This window comes from Mus caroli, unplaced genomic scaffold, assembly GCF_978045245.1.
Source record: "Mus caroli unplaced genomic scaffold, Mus_caroli_1 scaffold_15, whole genome shotgun sequence".
Classification (NCBI taxonomy): Eukaryota; Metazoa; Chordata; class Mammalia; order Rodentia; family Muridae; genus Mus; species Mus caroli.
In genome coordinates this window covers 43918198-43933892 of record NW_028227270.1, presented here as the reverse complement: position 1 = coordinate 43933892, position 15695 = coordinate 43918198, and the positions used below count along the sequence as shown (strand labels likewise).

General features: G+C 37.6%; 1 protein-coding gene across 5 annotated transcripts in view; it reads left to right on the top strand.

Annotated features, from left to right (window-relative positions):
* The window catches only part of Kiaa0825 (KIAA0825 ortholog), a 432254-nt gene that overhangs the window by 330497 nt on the left and 86062 nt on the right, over positions 1-15695 (top strand). The gene's annotated exons all lie outside the window — the stretch shown is intronic.

Sequence of the window (15695 nt, the reverse complement as noted above, 5' to 3'; positions counted from 1 at the left end):
AGATGCTTGCACATTTCTTGCTCATCAATAGTCTATTAGCAAGAATTAGAAAATGTTCTTATCTGAGTCCTGAGAAAGGTAGCAAGGTGATAATTAAGATGCATTGTGATACAGAGAACAGTCTTGTTATACATACATTATATAAATATGTATGTATATATTCATAAAGATGTATATATACATATATGCATGTATATATATATATATATATATATATATATATATATATATACACATGCACACAGGCACACACTTATAGAAACCTGCGCACATGCACAGACGCACAGACACACAGACCAACACACACACACACACACACACACATACACTCCTTGACACTGAGTCCATGTGTTCACCTCTTAGGATTGATTATGTCTTTTCTCTGAGAACATGAAGCAAGCTTAATGATATGGAGTAGCACCATTTCAGTAATTCTTAGTTCTTTGAACTTCCAGGCAAGGTTAATGTCCATGCTATTCCATGGAAGAAGAGAAAATGTATAATGTTGAAATAGTCTCTTTCTAAACATATGAGCTTAATAGAACTCTACAATGCTAACCTCATGGCATCTAAATCTTAGCACATGTGCTGCAGATTTCAAGTGGAATGGGTGGCCTACATGGCTCAAACTAGCCAAACTTGAATTTGGTAGAGATAGAATACTGAAAAATTACCTCCATGAGGTATTAACCCAAATAATCTTGTCCCTGGTGTTAAAAAAGATGGGAATTAAACATCTAGTTATGAATACTGCGTCTGCACATTGTGCTGCATGCACTGCATGTGTTAGAAGTTCTTCTCGGTTCTTTTTTTAATCTTTTATTCATAGCATTGCAGGTGATGAAAAATTTATGCCTTGAGTCTGGCATTGAAATTAAATGCAAAATGAAAACAGAAGCAGTTTATACTGACAGCTTAAATATCTTTATCTAGCATACGGTTACACTATAAAAATCACAGGGTGACTTTTAAAAATCTACCACATGTAAGAAACCCGGAGTTGTACAATAATGAATAAAGTTACATATCTAAGGTATCAACAGAAAAGTTGTATTTTTATTAGCACTCTTTGTTAATTTCGTTTTGCTCTGTTTGCTGTTTTTGTTTAATGGGCACCAAAATGAACATAAGCTTTAAAAAAAAAACTGTACAACATAATCACTGATATTAGTTCCTTAGAATGGCAGCAAATAATTGATTTTTGCAGTATTCTTAATGAGTGAAGTTTTCCTGTTAGATTTATGTCTTAAGTTGAATAGAAAACATTAATCTGTACCAAAGGTAATACTGCAGTAAAGGTTAATTATTCAGGTGAATCAATTTGTTCATCATTAAATTAATCTGAGTGATGTTTTGGAAGAATGGCAGTAATTACAATGATATCCACAGTTACCAGTATTGTGAGTTTTCAAGTGCATTTCTTTCATTAGAATAGTTGTAATGATTTTGTACATATTATTTTAGTAGTCACAACTCTATTCAACAAATGAAGTTCCCTCTAAATGGCCTCTGTTTTCTGGAGATGTTGAGTCTTTTGTCCTTGGCATAATCTGTATAAGCTATGCTGCACTAAAGTCTTCACTGTGGCTTTTATTAATGAACTAATGTGAAAATTCAAACAGTTAGCTGGGAAGTAAATTAATTGAAGAAAATAATTGTCTCTTAGTTTTGTGAATAAAGCACACAGATTTTAAATACATTCTGTGTGTTTTATATTTATGAGAATTTATTTAAAAGTGTGGAGTTATTTAGCATTTAAATAAATAAAGCATTTTAGAACATTGTGCTGTTCCGCAAGGCACCAGAACTACAACAACCACTTAGGTTTCCATGTTTAGAAGACTTCAGCATATAGACTAAAATATTTTACTCTCAGCCTCTGGTTTGTATCTCTTCTCCCAGTCGCTATATGTAAACATAAGTATGTATAATTATGCAGATAATTTTATACAATATTAATTGCTCTAAGAGCACAATGGAAATGTGTTTAATTCAGTAATTCATTTGCATTTTAATGATTTTAATAGCATAAGATTACCAAATCAAATCAAAATATCTGACCACTGTAGCTTGCTGTGCAGAGCCCACAGTCCCATTATATTATTCAAAATATATTTATCATATCTTGATGACAGCCAAAAATAATATTTAAAAACCTGTATTTAAAAAGGTTTAATATTTCAACATGTTTCCAAATATAATATTCATTTAAAATGGTACCTAAGAGCTGTAGCATAACACGTACTCCATCTTAAGGCATACGTAGTACCTGTTTCAGCACATGGAATATCAAGCTGGCCTGCATCCTTGAAAGGCAGTAATGAATGCTTTTATGACAGCCTATACAATAAAAAGAGCCATATGCATTTAATACATTCCTCCTCAGTGTGGGAAGAACAGTTCAGTGTGTGTATCGTAGGAAGTGAGTGAGTTGCTAAGTTGCCATGGAAAAGAGCATCTGAAGTCACTCTCCAAATAAACAAATTTTGGGTTGCATTTATTTCTTATTTTTTCTATCATGTAAAGATTTAATATCATCAGTAATAAATCTAAATTGTTTGCTTCTTTCCTCCTAATTCCTGAAGCAATGTAAAAGTCTAGAGAGGTTTGAAGTGACAGGATTACAAGCAGTCTTTTGCATACATGGCCTATAGGGATAAGCAGCTACCTTGCATCTAATAAACAAGAAAGTGAAGTCGTTGAATAATGAATTAAGTGGCATAAGTTGTGATAACAAGGAGCAAATGTAACTTCAGACGAATAGTATTTGCTTTGTGTGGGGTTATCTGAGAGGGCTGATGCTACGCCAGGGGAGACTGAAAGAAGCCTCATTATATTAAGATGTTCTTTTACAGAACACAGCCTAAAATGATCTCGCAGTTTTCCCCCCCATTTGCTGAACTCCTTTGTGCACTTCTATCAAATCAACCACATCTAGCAGGGGATAACTAAGGTTATTTCAGACTGTGAGTGTGGTTTAAAATGAAAATTCCTAGTGAGTTTTAGATGGGTCACCCAACAATTAAAAAGAGATGTCTAATTGGTTCATCCATATTAGGGTCAGCAGCTGGTTACAGAATAAAAGGTTGTGGTACCCTATTGCCCAGTTCTGAACCAAATTGAATTATTAATCTACTCTTTGATGCAGTGTGGCTTCACGGGGATTCCTAACCTGCCATGCTGAATAAAACAGAACGACTGCTTTACATTTTCATTATGGAGAATAATATTTTAAATTGCAAATGTCCTTCTATGTAGCCTGCATTGCATGCCTTACTGAATATATGAAAGTGTCTTCAATAGCCACTGCCTTTACATTGTTTTGTTAATTTCCTTTTCAAGTATGTTTTTAAGAATGAAATAGAATTACATCACTTTGCCTTCCTTTCCTCCCCTCTGCTCTCTCAGACTCCCTTTCTCCAATTCCTTTAATACACTCCCATCCTCCAGTTAATACACTTTTTTGATTATCATTGTTCATAAACATGTGTGTGTGTGTATGTGTGTGTGTGCATGCATAAATACATTTAAATAAAACTTGCTGAGCTCCTTTATTGGTTTTCTAATATATAGTGGTTATTGCTAAAATGATATACACAAAGACATTCTCAGCAAGTCATTTGCTTCAAATTGCAGGTAGAAACTATGAAACCACACACACACACACACACACACACAAGTTGATCTATATACAGTAACAACCCCTTTCCCAGAAGTGCTTGAGATCTCCCAAAAGGCAAAATTACATCTCATAGAGTCATTATCCTGGACTCTCACATTCAGAAAACAGGATAAAGAGGCTATGGGAAGCTTTGTAATCTAGCACGAGCTTCAGGTTAATTCAGCCAAGACTATTTTCAGGAGAGTAGAAACTGCAAGGACTTAGAGTCTTAGACTTTGTAACTTTGTTTAATTACAGGAATCTTGTTTAATTCTACAGGAAACTTGTAGAAATTTACAAAGTTATTCAGTTTTTTATACTATTCAATAATATCTTAATAATTCTGTTATCAATAGTAATTATAGTGACAATAAAAACATTTACTCATTTTGAGAATTTAATATATGAATAATGAATTTACATCATTTCCACCACTGGCTTTTCCCACTCAACTCTTCCCCCTATTTCCTCTTGAATTCATGACCTTTTCTTCTATAATTATTACAGAGAGAGAGAGAGAGAGAGAGAGAGAGAGAGAGAGAGAGAGAGAGAGAGAGAGGAGAGAGAGAGAGAGAGAGGAAAGAGAGACCATTGAATGTTGTTGCTTGTATGTAAAATGTGCTTATGGATGGTCACCTGGGATTGGTAACCAAGCAAATGTCCCAGGAGAAAACTGACTCTCCCTCTCTCAGCAGTCATTGATTATCTGTAGCTCTTCATCAAGGAGAGGGGCTTTGTGAGAATTCCTGTTTGCACTGTCAAGGCAATATTGAGGTCGTAGTGCAGGTCTTGTTTAGGAAACCATTGGGTTGCTATTTCATTGGGGCAACTCCTGTCTTGTTTAGAAGACACCATCTCCCAGCAGATATCCTTATCATCTGGCTCTTTCCACAAACTTTCCAACTCTTCTTTCATAGTATTCCATGAGCTGTAAGTGCAAGGACTATATTTTAGGTATATCAATTGCAGCTAGGCACTCCATGATTACTTATTCTCTCTATTTCTATGAATTTTGGATCTCTGTAGTAGCCTCTTTATTCTGTAAAAGGAAGCTTCTTTGAGGAGAGTTGAGAGCTGCACTTATCTGTATGTGTACGGAGAAGGATTCAGATTGCACTCAGAAATTATACTGGTCTACAAAAGTGACAGCAGTAGGTTTTCATCTAGAGTCCAGAGTCTGTGTCTGTACCAGGTCACATGTAGTTGGCTTGGTAGATAGTACCTCATATTTAGCAGGCCTTTCATCCAATTAAACAGCTATTGGTTACCTCCAAGATAAAAGTATCTCTATTGCACACCACTGGGGACACCTTGGCAACCAGTCGCTCTTGTGTTTGCAAGCTCTACAGCTCAGTAGGAATTTGATTGGTTTTTGCTCACAGTAATTTGCATAATGCCTTCTAAAGATTTGAAAGTTGTCTAATACTCTGAAAGTTAAAGCCTCAGGAATGAGACTTCCAGGTCAGATCCTTCTCAGTTCCCCCAAGTCCTGTGTCTGATGTGTGGTGACTTCAGTCATAGAATGCTACCTTCAGGCTCTGAGAGGCAATGAAGTGCAGTAGCAATAGTAATAACCTACACTGTTTTGGAAATCTCTTGGACCCTGCTGACCAGCGGCATGAAGGGAGGTTTGTCTTGTGTAGCAAGTGATATTCTGTTATAAAAGTCATGATAGAATAAAGTTCGATTCTTAGAATGGATTATGAATCCTAAAGATAAGTTACTTGGTAAATAACTGAATAAGACTGTTCTTAACATATAGTATTAACTAAGTTTTGAATCTCATTCATTGGTATATTTGTGTGTTCATGTACACATGTTTTATATTAGTTGAATCTATTAGATCATGCAAATTGTAGATTGGTAAAGCCTTTATGTATTAGAAAAACTCTAGGGTAATCTAGTTTATTCAGTAGTTTATCAAGACCCTATTTCCTAGACACATGGTTATTCTGAGTTCTTTTAGAGGAGCCATGTAAACAGAAAGAAAGAAAGAAATCAAAGTGGCTTTTGCAGAGAACCTAACAATCCAGTGGATAGGAACAAGACATAAGTAAGTCTTCAAATGAATTAGAAAGAAAACAACTGAGAAAAATACTGGAGAGACAGCCTACATAATAATCAAGGGAAGCTCCCCTCAAAATCTCATGGTGTGATAGGGTAATTTGGGCTTCTCTAAAATGGGAGCAGAAATATGAGTCAGGATAGAAAAACTCAAAGCAGACAATATAGGTGCTAAAACCCTGGAGTGAGAATTAGCTTGTAGTAGATGACCATCAGAAGGAAGCAGATCTGGCTTCCTTGATAGGCAATTTGTGTTTTTATGCAGTTTCATGCTTAGGTGTATCCCAGTTCATCCCCTGCTGTCGGTACATTGAAATTATTAATTTTTAAATATGAGACTCCAAACTGGTCTTGAAAATTATGTATCAAGTTTTGAAGAAAACAAGTTAGAAAGAATATGGTAGAAGGAAATGGGAAGTATACAAAATAGCCATAGTTCTGGTACATAAAACAAGGACCATATGTTCTGAAAGATGAGCTGTACTCTCAGAGAAGCCATTTTTGCTTGGTGTGTGTGTGTGTGTGTGTGTGTGTGTGTAGTTTATATAAACTAGATATTCTACAAATACTAATTGCAGCTCATAGGAATTCAACTTATCACTTAATTCCTTAGAAATTACTTGTGGAAGTGGACTCCTCATTCACATTTCAATCCTTGCTTTCTTCCTACTGTTAGTTACACTATGGTGCCCAATCTGTAAGACTAGCAGGAGTAATCATATGAAGTTGCCTATGTACAACCATAGAACATGTCAGCTTCAATGGCTCATGGGAAATCTTATAACCCTATTTGCAAGTCTAGCAGGATTTACTTAACAGAAGGTTTTAAAAAATAATCGTATAGGTAGGTTCATGAAGCATTAGGGCACAGTATGGCTGGGTTCTTACCGATCATCTCCTTGGAAGTAAAACCACATTGTAGCAAGACCTTTCTTTTCATAACCAACTGCTTTCTTGCTACATCCCCCCCTCCCCCAGGAAAGGATGCTAAAGCTGACACCCACTTTTAATTTTTTCTAACAACTGGTAAGTTTCAATAATTATTCTGTGAGTGACCCAACTTTGTGCCACAGGGGCTTGATCTAGAGGCTGTTATTCCTTGGTGATTTTTCTTTAAGGCAAATCTATCTCCATTTGATAGTGTGTATGATGACAAATGACTAGTGAACTGAACAAATTAAGAGTTCATGTGACAAGCTGGCCTTCAGAGATTTGATTGTGCCAAAGCAGGATACCATTTCTCTAATCAGGACAAAAAGGTGATCAGATAACTCAGTGAATAAGACTTCTGAATGTCTTCCATCAGGGGACCCCTGGTTGGTTGTTTTTTGTTTGTTTGTTTTTTCTTAGCTTCCTATAGAAAGGCCTTTGCTCTTAAAGTAACTGTCCAGTTCTTCTTATCGGGCACTCCCATGTCCTTTAGCTCACCTAAAAACCCACATGCTTATGGATCTCACTTGCACATTCCATTCACTACACATTAGCAAATTCTTCACTCTTCTGAAATTCCCCACGTTTTCAACTGTATTTCTCTCTCTCTCTCTCTCTCTCTCTCTCTCTCTCTCTCTCTCTCTCTCTCTCTCTCTCTCTGTGTGTGTGTGTGTGTGTGTGTGTGTGTGTGTGTGTATTTGGGTCCTTGGTGGGATTATTAATTACATTAATTCATGACAGAAAACAAAACAAAAACTTCAAGTAACTTTAGTTTTCTTTCAAAAAAATGTTAACATCCATTTATTATTTCTGTTTGCATTTTCCCATTCAAGGCTTTGTATAAAAAGACTACACATCAACTCAAAAGTCTAGCCAAAGCATATGTTTGACTTCTTCTATGTATAAACTACAAATGACTTCTAATTTAAAAGTTTAAAAACAAAAGGCTTTGGACATCATAGTCTCTATTTCTTTCCTACAAACCTTTGGGATCACTCTTAAAATATTTCTTAAATTAATGTGCTTAAGGAACTTATTACTTAATGATGCAGTAGAACAGAAAATGACAGCAGAATATGATGAGCACTCAGTGCCTGGTCTTGGGTAGTCAGGGAAGGCTCCTGTGATACTGTCATCAACTTAACGAAGTCTCTTGGCATATCTGTGGATGATTATCTTGATTGTGTTGATGCAGGCAGGAATACTTGGCCAACATAGGTGCTGGTATTCCCTGGTTTGGATCTGGACTTCATAAGAGGAAGAAGACACTAAGCAGAAATACTCTCTGTTTCCTGATTGGGAATATAATATACCAGCTACCCCAAGCTCTTGCTAATGGGGTTTTCCCCAACCTGATGGATTGTAGCTTGAACCACGAGGCAGAATAAATCCTTTCTTTCTTAATTTTCATATTTAGAGTATGTTTATCATAGCAATAGTAAAAATAAGACAGTTCCATAATGCCTAAAGTGAAATTGAACCTGCTTTAATATGTGCCTATGTGTCATGTCTTCTTGTTCCATACAACTAAGTCAAAAGTTGAACTTGAAGATAATTTTTCTTATAGCATCCTGCCAGGGATTCTCTTTTCTGACTTCACACACCTTTCAATTTTCTATTTGCAAAGGAACTTACCCTGTTCTCTGAATCCAAAAGATTTCCTTATAGATTCTATGCTTAGTTATTATCAAAACATACTAGCAGAGGATGGCCTAGTCGGTCATCAATGGGAGGGGAGGCCCTTGGTCCTGTGAAGGTTCTATGCCCCAGTATAGGGGAATGTCAGGTCTAGGAAGCAGGAGTGAGTGGGTTGGGGAGCAGGGGAGGTGGCAAGGGGATAGGAGATTTTCAGAGGGGAAACTAGGAAAGGGGATAACATTTGAAATGTAAATAAAGAAAATATCTAATAAAAATAAATATAATTACTTTTGGAGGATTGGTAATAAGTAAAATCAAATATATATTGACAAAAACCATAGGAGTACATTCTGTGAGTGATCAGCATATTCATGCTGTTTATGAGGGAAGTGGATAATGACATGAACATATGTCACATCCAAAGACAACAGGATACATACTAAAGGAGTGACTCTCTAATGGTGGGAGTTTCCATTGCTGTGACAGGTATGTGGGAAGTACTTTTCTGAGTGAGGGGCCATTTAGAGCCTTTTTCCACATTCCACTCTTTAGGTAGCTGGACACTTTAGCCACCATTTCCTACCTTGAGAACTAATTATTCATCCTAATTTTGAAAATGGAAAAGAAAGGGAGAGGAAAAGACAATCTTGAGACATAGGGAGAAATGAAAATGCAGGGAAGACAAACTTGATTTCTATCTCTCCTGAGAATAAATAATATCTGCCTTCTCCCATCCAACTGAGACAGCATAGCATGACACAGGGGAAGGATCGGCTTTGTGGCTTTGGAGCTTTTAGGTTGTATCTCAAATTTCCTACTTGCTAATTATATGATCATGGAGTCATCCTTCTTGAACCTCAATTTAGTTCAAATGTCAAAATCCATATTTTCTCACAGAGCAAAGACCTCAGCACACTATGAGATTATTCATGCTGCATGAATGTACTGTCATTATGGAGTCAATATCCCAAGATGAAAACTCTACAATAGTCCATAAATAAAGGGAACAATCACTAGAAAAAGCAAAGAGAAGGTGAATTTTGAACAAAGTCTTTGAGAGAATTCTTATGACTTTTTTTTCTCGTTTATTGGATGGTATCCCAAGGCACATATCAATATGATCCAATTCATATTCAGCAAATTAGAGAATACAGAGAAAAGGAACTTGTCATAATCACCTGAGAGGTACTGATACTCTGGGACAAAAGGTACATTATTACTACACGACATATGGAGGAATTTATTGCTGTGGCAGCCCCAACTTAAACTAGACAGTACACAAAGGAGAGGCTCCAGTCCACCACCATTTTGAAAACAATTATGGTTTGCCTTCTGCCAGAAAGAGGGAAAATAGCTCTGTGTTATGACTACATTTTACTCTCTCATCAAAACTATAAAATGCCTCTGAAGACTGTTCCAGATCTGCTTTTTTGACAGATAGGAGAAAATGTCATTGTTGAGCTGGAATTCTATTATTGTCCTATTATTCCCATGCTTTCTCTAAAGATTAGGTTTCCAGAAGAGAGGGCTGATATGAATGGCTGTTGTAGAATGCAGGTCACATTTAACCCATTTAAGCCCAAGGAGCTTGGAAACTTACTGATCCAGAACTTCTGAACAGCCTTGGATTCCTTCTGCCTCTCAGAAACCAGTGATAAATTTCAGCTTCACACTCAAAAGGAGAAAGAAATACCTCCTCTGTCTCATGTGAAAAGCCATCACTTTACTCATGTATCAGTCATCAAATCTGCAGTCTCCTTAGTGTTTTTATTCTGTTCAGAAAAGTAATTTACCCTCTGTGTACTAATCCTGACTTAACAAGACTTTGGAAAGCTAACAACAGACTTATCAAAGAACAGCCTAGAATTTGGCCATCTCAGACTGTCAAGACTGAACATGGCAGTTGGTGCCTGTAATACCATCACAAGAAGGTTGAATTTGAGGCCAGCCTGGGATGTGTGTGTGTGTGTGTGTGTGTGTGTGTGTGTGTGTGTGTGTGTGTCCAGAGAGAGGGAGTTGGGGGGAGGAAGGAAATGGGGGAGAGAAAGAGGGGTAAATTTATTGGTCTATATTTTGTATTTAATCAAGTGACTTTTAATCTTTGGCATATGAGGGAGAGGTGAGCTCTGAGCTACTGTTACACTTCTAAAGTGAAAAGAAAAAAGAAGAAAGATTGGAAAGGAATAAGGGAAAGGAGTAGATGGAATAAAGCATGAAGAAAAAGAAGAAAGGGAGGAAAAGGAAGATGAAATTGAAAAAAACTCAAATTACTTTTTTTAAACCTAAAAATTAAACATTTGGTTTCTCTATTCATAAACTGCTTAAAGCATTCATTGCTCATTTCTCGAGCAAAATGTGAACCTAGCAGCACAAATATTTCTTGAGGGAGTCATTAAACATTCAGAAGTAGTTTCTTTAAACTACTTATCAAATTTGGCTATCAGTAAATCTTGAGGAAGTTTCACTAGATACCTTGCAGAACACAGTCTTACTGTCTTTAGAAGATGTTCCTAGAATCAAAAGTTACAAAGCAACCCCTGAGTATGGTGTACCCAGTGCTGTGTATTTTATTCTTAAATAGCACACTTTTTGACCTGAGAAGGTGTTTCATCTGAAAGGTAACTTTAGCTCTGAGTATCTATTAAGTTTTGAATTCTATAGACTTCATGGCAAGTATTTGGCTGAATTTGCAAATATTAAAATTAGTGTGGATGCTACTCCTGAACATTATTTGGTGAGAGTTATTAAATGAAAGTATAATTTCCTAATAGAAATATAAGTCTATATCTTAATCATGATTTCATTTTTTATTAGGTATTTTCTTCATTCACATTTCCAATGCTATTCCAAAAGTCTCCCATACTCTCCCCCCACTCCCCTAACCACCCAGTCCCACTTCTTGGCCCTGGCGTTCCCCTGTACTAAGGCATATAAAGTTTGCAAGACCAATGTTTATATACAATCAAGACAGAATATAGTTGTTCTTGATATGGTTTCATAATAATTGAAGGGTTGAGACACCTTAAATTTACTTTCTATTTTTGTTAAACATTTCATATTATGTAGAGACATAGCCCTTATAACTTTTCTGTGGACTGGTTATTGAATTTTTGAACCTGAACAAGACTTAGGCTCAGTGAGAAACTAGTGAGAAATTAGTGTTTGAATCCAAAATTCTAAGACTATTCTTCCTCCATAAAACATCATACAACTCCAGTCAGGTAAGAAAGTCTGCAAGAAGACATCACTGTCCTAAAACATAAACTTAGTTTAGAAAGAAAAAAATCTTTTTGGTGAATGAAGATAGTCTTGGCAAATAACTAGAGGCTTATTTCACAGAAGGCCTTCTCTGTGTGGCTAGGTTAAAGACAGGAAGCCCTGAAGCCCAGGAGGAATCAGGACCTTAGGAAGTGCCTGGAAGACAGACATAACCAGTATGACTACTAGAGGATTACCCAGGACTTTTATTGACTAGTTGTGGGGGAAGAGAGATGGGATGCCAAAAATTAGTGGAACAACTCTGGAGAAACCAACAAATAAATAAAAATATTGTAAGGCAATTTATAACTAAGAGCTAAATTATATGGTATTATCTGTAAATGCCTCTGCTATTTAGATGATCTCTGAGGCTGGCTTAATAAGAAAGCTCACTGTAGAGCAAAGGCCTGAAACCTGAGCTACTTGGTAGGCTGAGGTAAGACAATTGCTAGGGCAAGGCCTGCCTCAGCTACAAAGCATGCTTGAAGCCAACCTATGCATTCTCTTCAGAATCTGTCTCAAGGTAGAGCAGGAAAATGAAGAAGGGAGAGAGGAAGGAAGGAGGCTGGGAACACAGCTAGGTAGTAGAACACATAATTACCTTGTGGAAGGCCCAGAGCCAACTGCTAGTTCCTCAAAAAGGAAGAGAAGGAGGGAGGAAATGAAGAGGGAGGAGAGGTACAGGAAACCATGGAGTTGGCTTGGCCTAGCTGCCTTGAGGGGCATGTATCATGTGCCTACTCCATGGACCCGTGCAGGAAGGAGGATGAAAAAAGAAAAAATTTTTTAAAAGCCTGTGATAAGCATGTGTGTGTGTGTGTGTGTGTGCTTTATATTCCAGTTATAGCTTCCCTTCTCCCAGATCCTCCTTACTTACTCACTCACTCAAATCCATACCTTTTCTTTCTCACTTTCTAGGAAATAACAGGCTTAGATGTTGTCTTAGATGACAATATTAGTACTACTACTAAGACAACAACAATATTAGTACTACTACTACTAATAATAATAATAATAATAAAAAAGAATAGTTACAAACATGACTGCTGGTATAATGTTGAAATGGTTAGATTTCAGCCAACTTGACACAAACTAGAATCTTTTGGAAGAAGGAACCTCAGCTGAAAAAACATTCCCACTAGAGTGGCCTATGGGCAAATCTGTGGTACATTCTATTGGATGATTATTGATGAGGGAGAGACCAGTTTACTGTTTCTGATGCCACTCCTACACAGGTGGTACTAGGTGCTTCAAGCAAACAGGGTGGGCAGCCATAGGAGCAAGCCAGTGTGCCGCACTCTACAGCCTCTAGATTCCTGCCCTGATTTTCCGCAGTGATGGAGTGTAACCTGAGAGTTGTTAAAAGAAATAAGCCTTTTTTCTCCTCACTTGCCTTTGGTCATGGTTTTTTATCAGGTCAATAGAAGCCCTAACTAAAACAAATGCCAAGCTACATTTATGGAGATCTTGTTATGGGCCTCTAAGCTAAGCATTTGATTTTCATCTACTCTTAACAACTACCTAGAAGAACAGGAAAAATAGCTTTGTTTGTTTCTCTCTCTTATATTTTTAAGTTTATTTTATATGTATGGATGCTTGTCAGCATGTATGGCTGTGCACTATTTGTGTGCCTGGTGCCCCAGAATCTAAAGATGATGTCAGATCCCCTGAAACTACACTTAGAAATGTTTATGTAGTATATCTTAGGTATTAGAAACCAAACCTGGATTCTCTGAAAGAGAAGCCAGTGTTCTTAACCACTGAGGCACCTCTGCAGCCCCAGAATAGAAACTTGTAGCTCTCCGATTGCCCACCTTTAAAATAAACAAAACAAAACTGACTTAGTAAGAGTTAAAGGCCAGAGGATGAAGCCAGGTGGCATGCTTGCAGACCAGGATGGTGCAGACCAGGGTGCTAGCTCCTAGCCTGCCTCCAATGATCAGCTCAGGTGGTATCATTCTAAGCCCCTCTGAAACATATTCAGTTGGAGCTCAGGAAGCCTTGTGGAAGAGTTGAGGAAAGGACTGAGGGACTGGGGGTTAGGGGGGTAGGGACTCCATAGGAAGACCAACAGTGTTAACTAACCTGGACCCCCTGGGGTCTTCCAGAGGTGAACCACCAACCAAAGATGGGATGGAGCTATCCACCTCCCCCCAACATACACATATGCAGCTTGGTCTTTAAATGGGTCCCTCAGCAACTGGAGTGTTGGCTGTGCCTGCCTGTGGATACTGTTCTGCTAACTCAATGGAAGAGAATGTGCCTAGTCCTGCCAGGGTGGGTTGGTACCCAGTAGGGGGCCTTCCCCTTCTCCAAGGAGAAGATCAGGGTGTAGAGGTGGGGGGCTAGAAAGATTGCGTCTGCAATCAGCATGTAAAGTGAATAAATTAATAAATTAATGCAAAAGGTAGTAAATGGTACCTCACATTTACAAATAAGTTCATTATGTACATCCTTCAAATAACCTGCTTTCTGGTGTTAAAAAAAGGGGGGGCTTTGACTTTAAAAACATGTTGAACCAGTATTATGTACACTAAGGATCTATTCAGTTACCTGATAACAAGAACAGTACCTTATTTCAAGAGAAGATTGTGTATGTCTTACATATCTATGTTCTGTTAGGGAGCCCTGGGATTACATACCAAGCAAATGATGACTTAGCAAGAGAGTTGCGATCAGGCCAATTAGTACATGTCTTGTTAGTGCTGAAGTTCTGGGAAACCGTTTTACATGAAGGGGAAATTTGATGTCATGTTCTAGAAATGAGGGATGTAGATTTTCAGCCCCAGTCTTTAAAAGAATACTAAATGATGTATCTGGAATTGAATTCTCTCTCTAAGTCCCTAAATGTAGACAGGGATTTGGGGGTTTTGTCTGTTTGTTTGATTGTATTTTTAAATGCTTAAAATTCTTTATAAAATCCACTGGAAAAGGAGTAAAAGTACGTTTGTTGAAATGAAATTTATTGATTTGTCACTGGGGGAAGGTAGTCTTTTCCTGGCAGGCTGATCTCCTTACATTGCCCAACCCTACAGGCTAGATGGGAAGAATGTCTGCAATAGTCAGAGTATGAGATAACCAGGGAGGTGGGAACAAAGGAGAACTTTGGCAAAGTGAGGATTTCAGCTGGAATGTGTCCAGTAGCTTAGGTACTGTCTCAGTACAAAGGGTTCAGATGATAATGCTGACTGTAAAGCAGTCCAGTGTGCAAGCATCTGTGATAACATTCTTCTGAGTTTCTCGTGAGAAACTTAAAACTTGCTTCAGTTTGTGGCTGCCATTTTTATGCCAAATCAGAGCACTTTACTTGTTCTTTTTTTATAGTAGAACCAAATGAGATAGGTTGTAAATATGTCCTTTGAACAATCAGGCAGCATCTCAGGGCATTTGCCGAACAAGATTTCCAAATAAAATGTTTGGGAAAGAAAGCAGGACAGACTCTACCAATGCTGGATAGGCTCCACCAGCCATCTGTGAAAATAGGTACTTGGTATCACATCAGCTGAGAGCTATGAAGTGACACCAAGCTCCCAGCAATAACTTCATTGTTAAATGACCCCATTTAACAGGCAAGCCCCTGGTTTACAAAGAGAAAATAACTGAGCGGTGCTGCTGTTCCTGAGAGAAACAAGGAGGATGTCCAGAATTCTTCAGAAGTCAAGGAGTTTCAGCAATCAAACTGTTACCTTGGTTCTCAGTATCAGCAGTTGAAGGCAGCAGATTAATTTACTTATGGTGAGCTAAGTGCATTCTTGGCTCAAACAGGGAATCATTTGCTCACTTCATCCAGAGATCCCATTTTTGACGGCAAATGTCACTGCCTGGATTTCCCTTTGACAGTCTGGCAACCCCACACCCCTGTTATAGTATCCATTTATTTGTCTTATTTTCAGCCAGATTAATCCATTCTGTTTTGACAAGAAGACTGATGGGTAATTGATAACTGTGATAGACACAAACAGAAGAGTTGGTTGCTGAATAATTCAGCACTTTTCAGTATCAATAAGAGAACAGGTTGAAGAATTTGTGTCTCTATTTACACTTAAACTAAACTAAGTCAACCCAGACATTTATGCTGCCAGTCTATCAGAAAACCAAACAGTGTACATTCGGTTTCCACCCGACAAAATGTTTTATAAGCTTG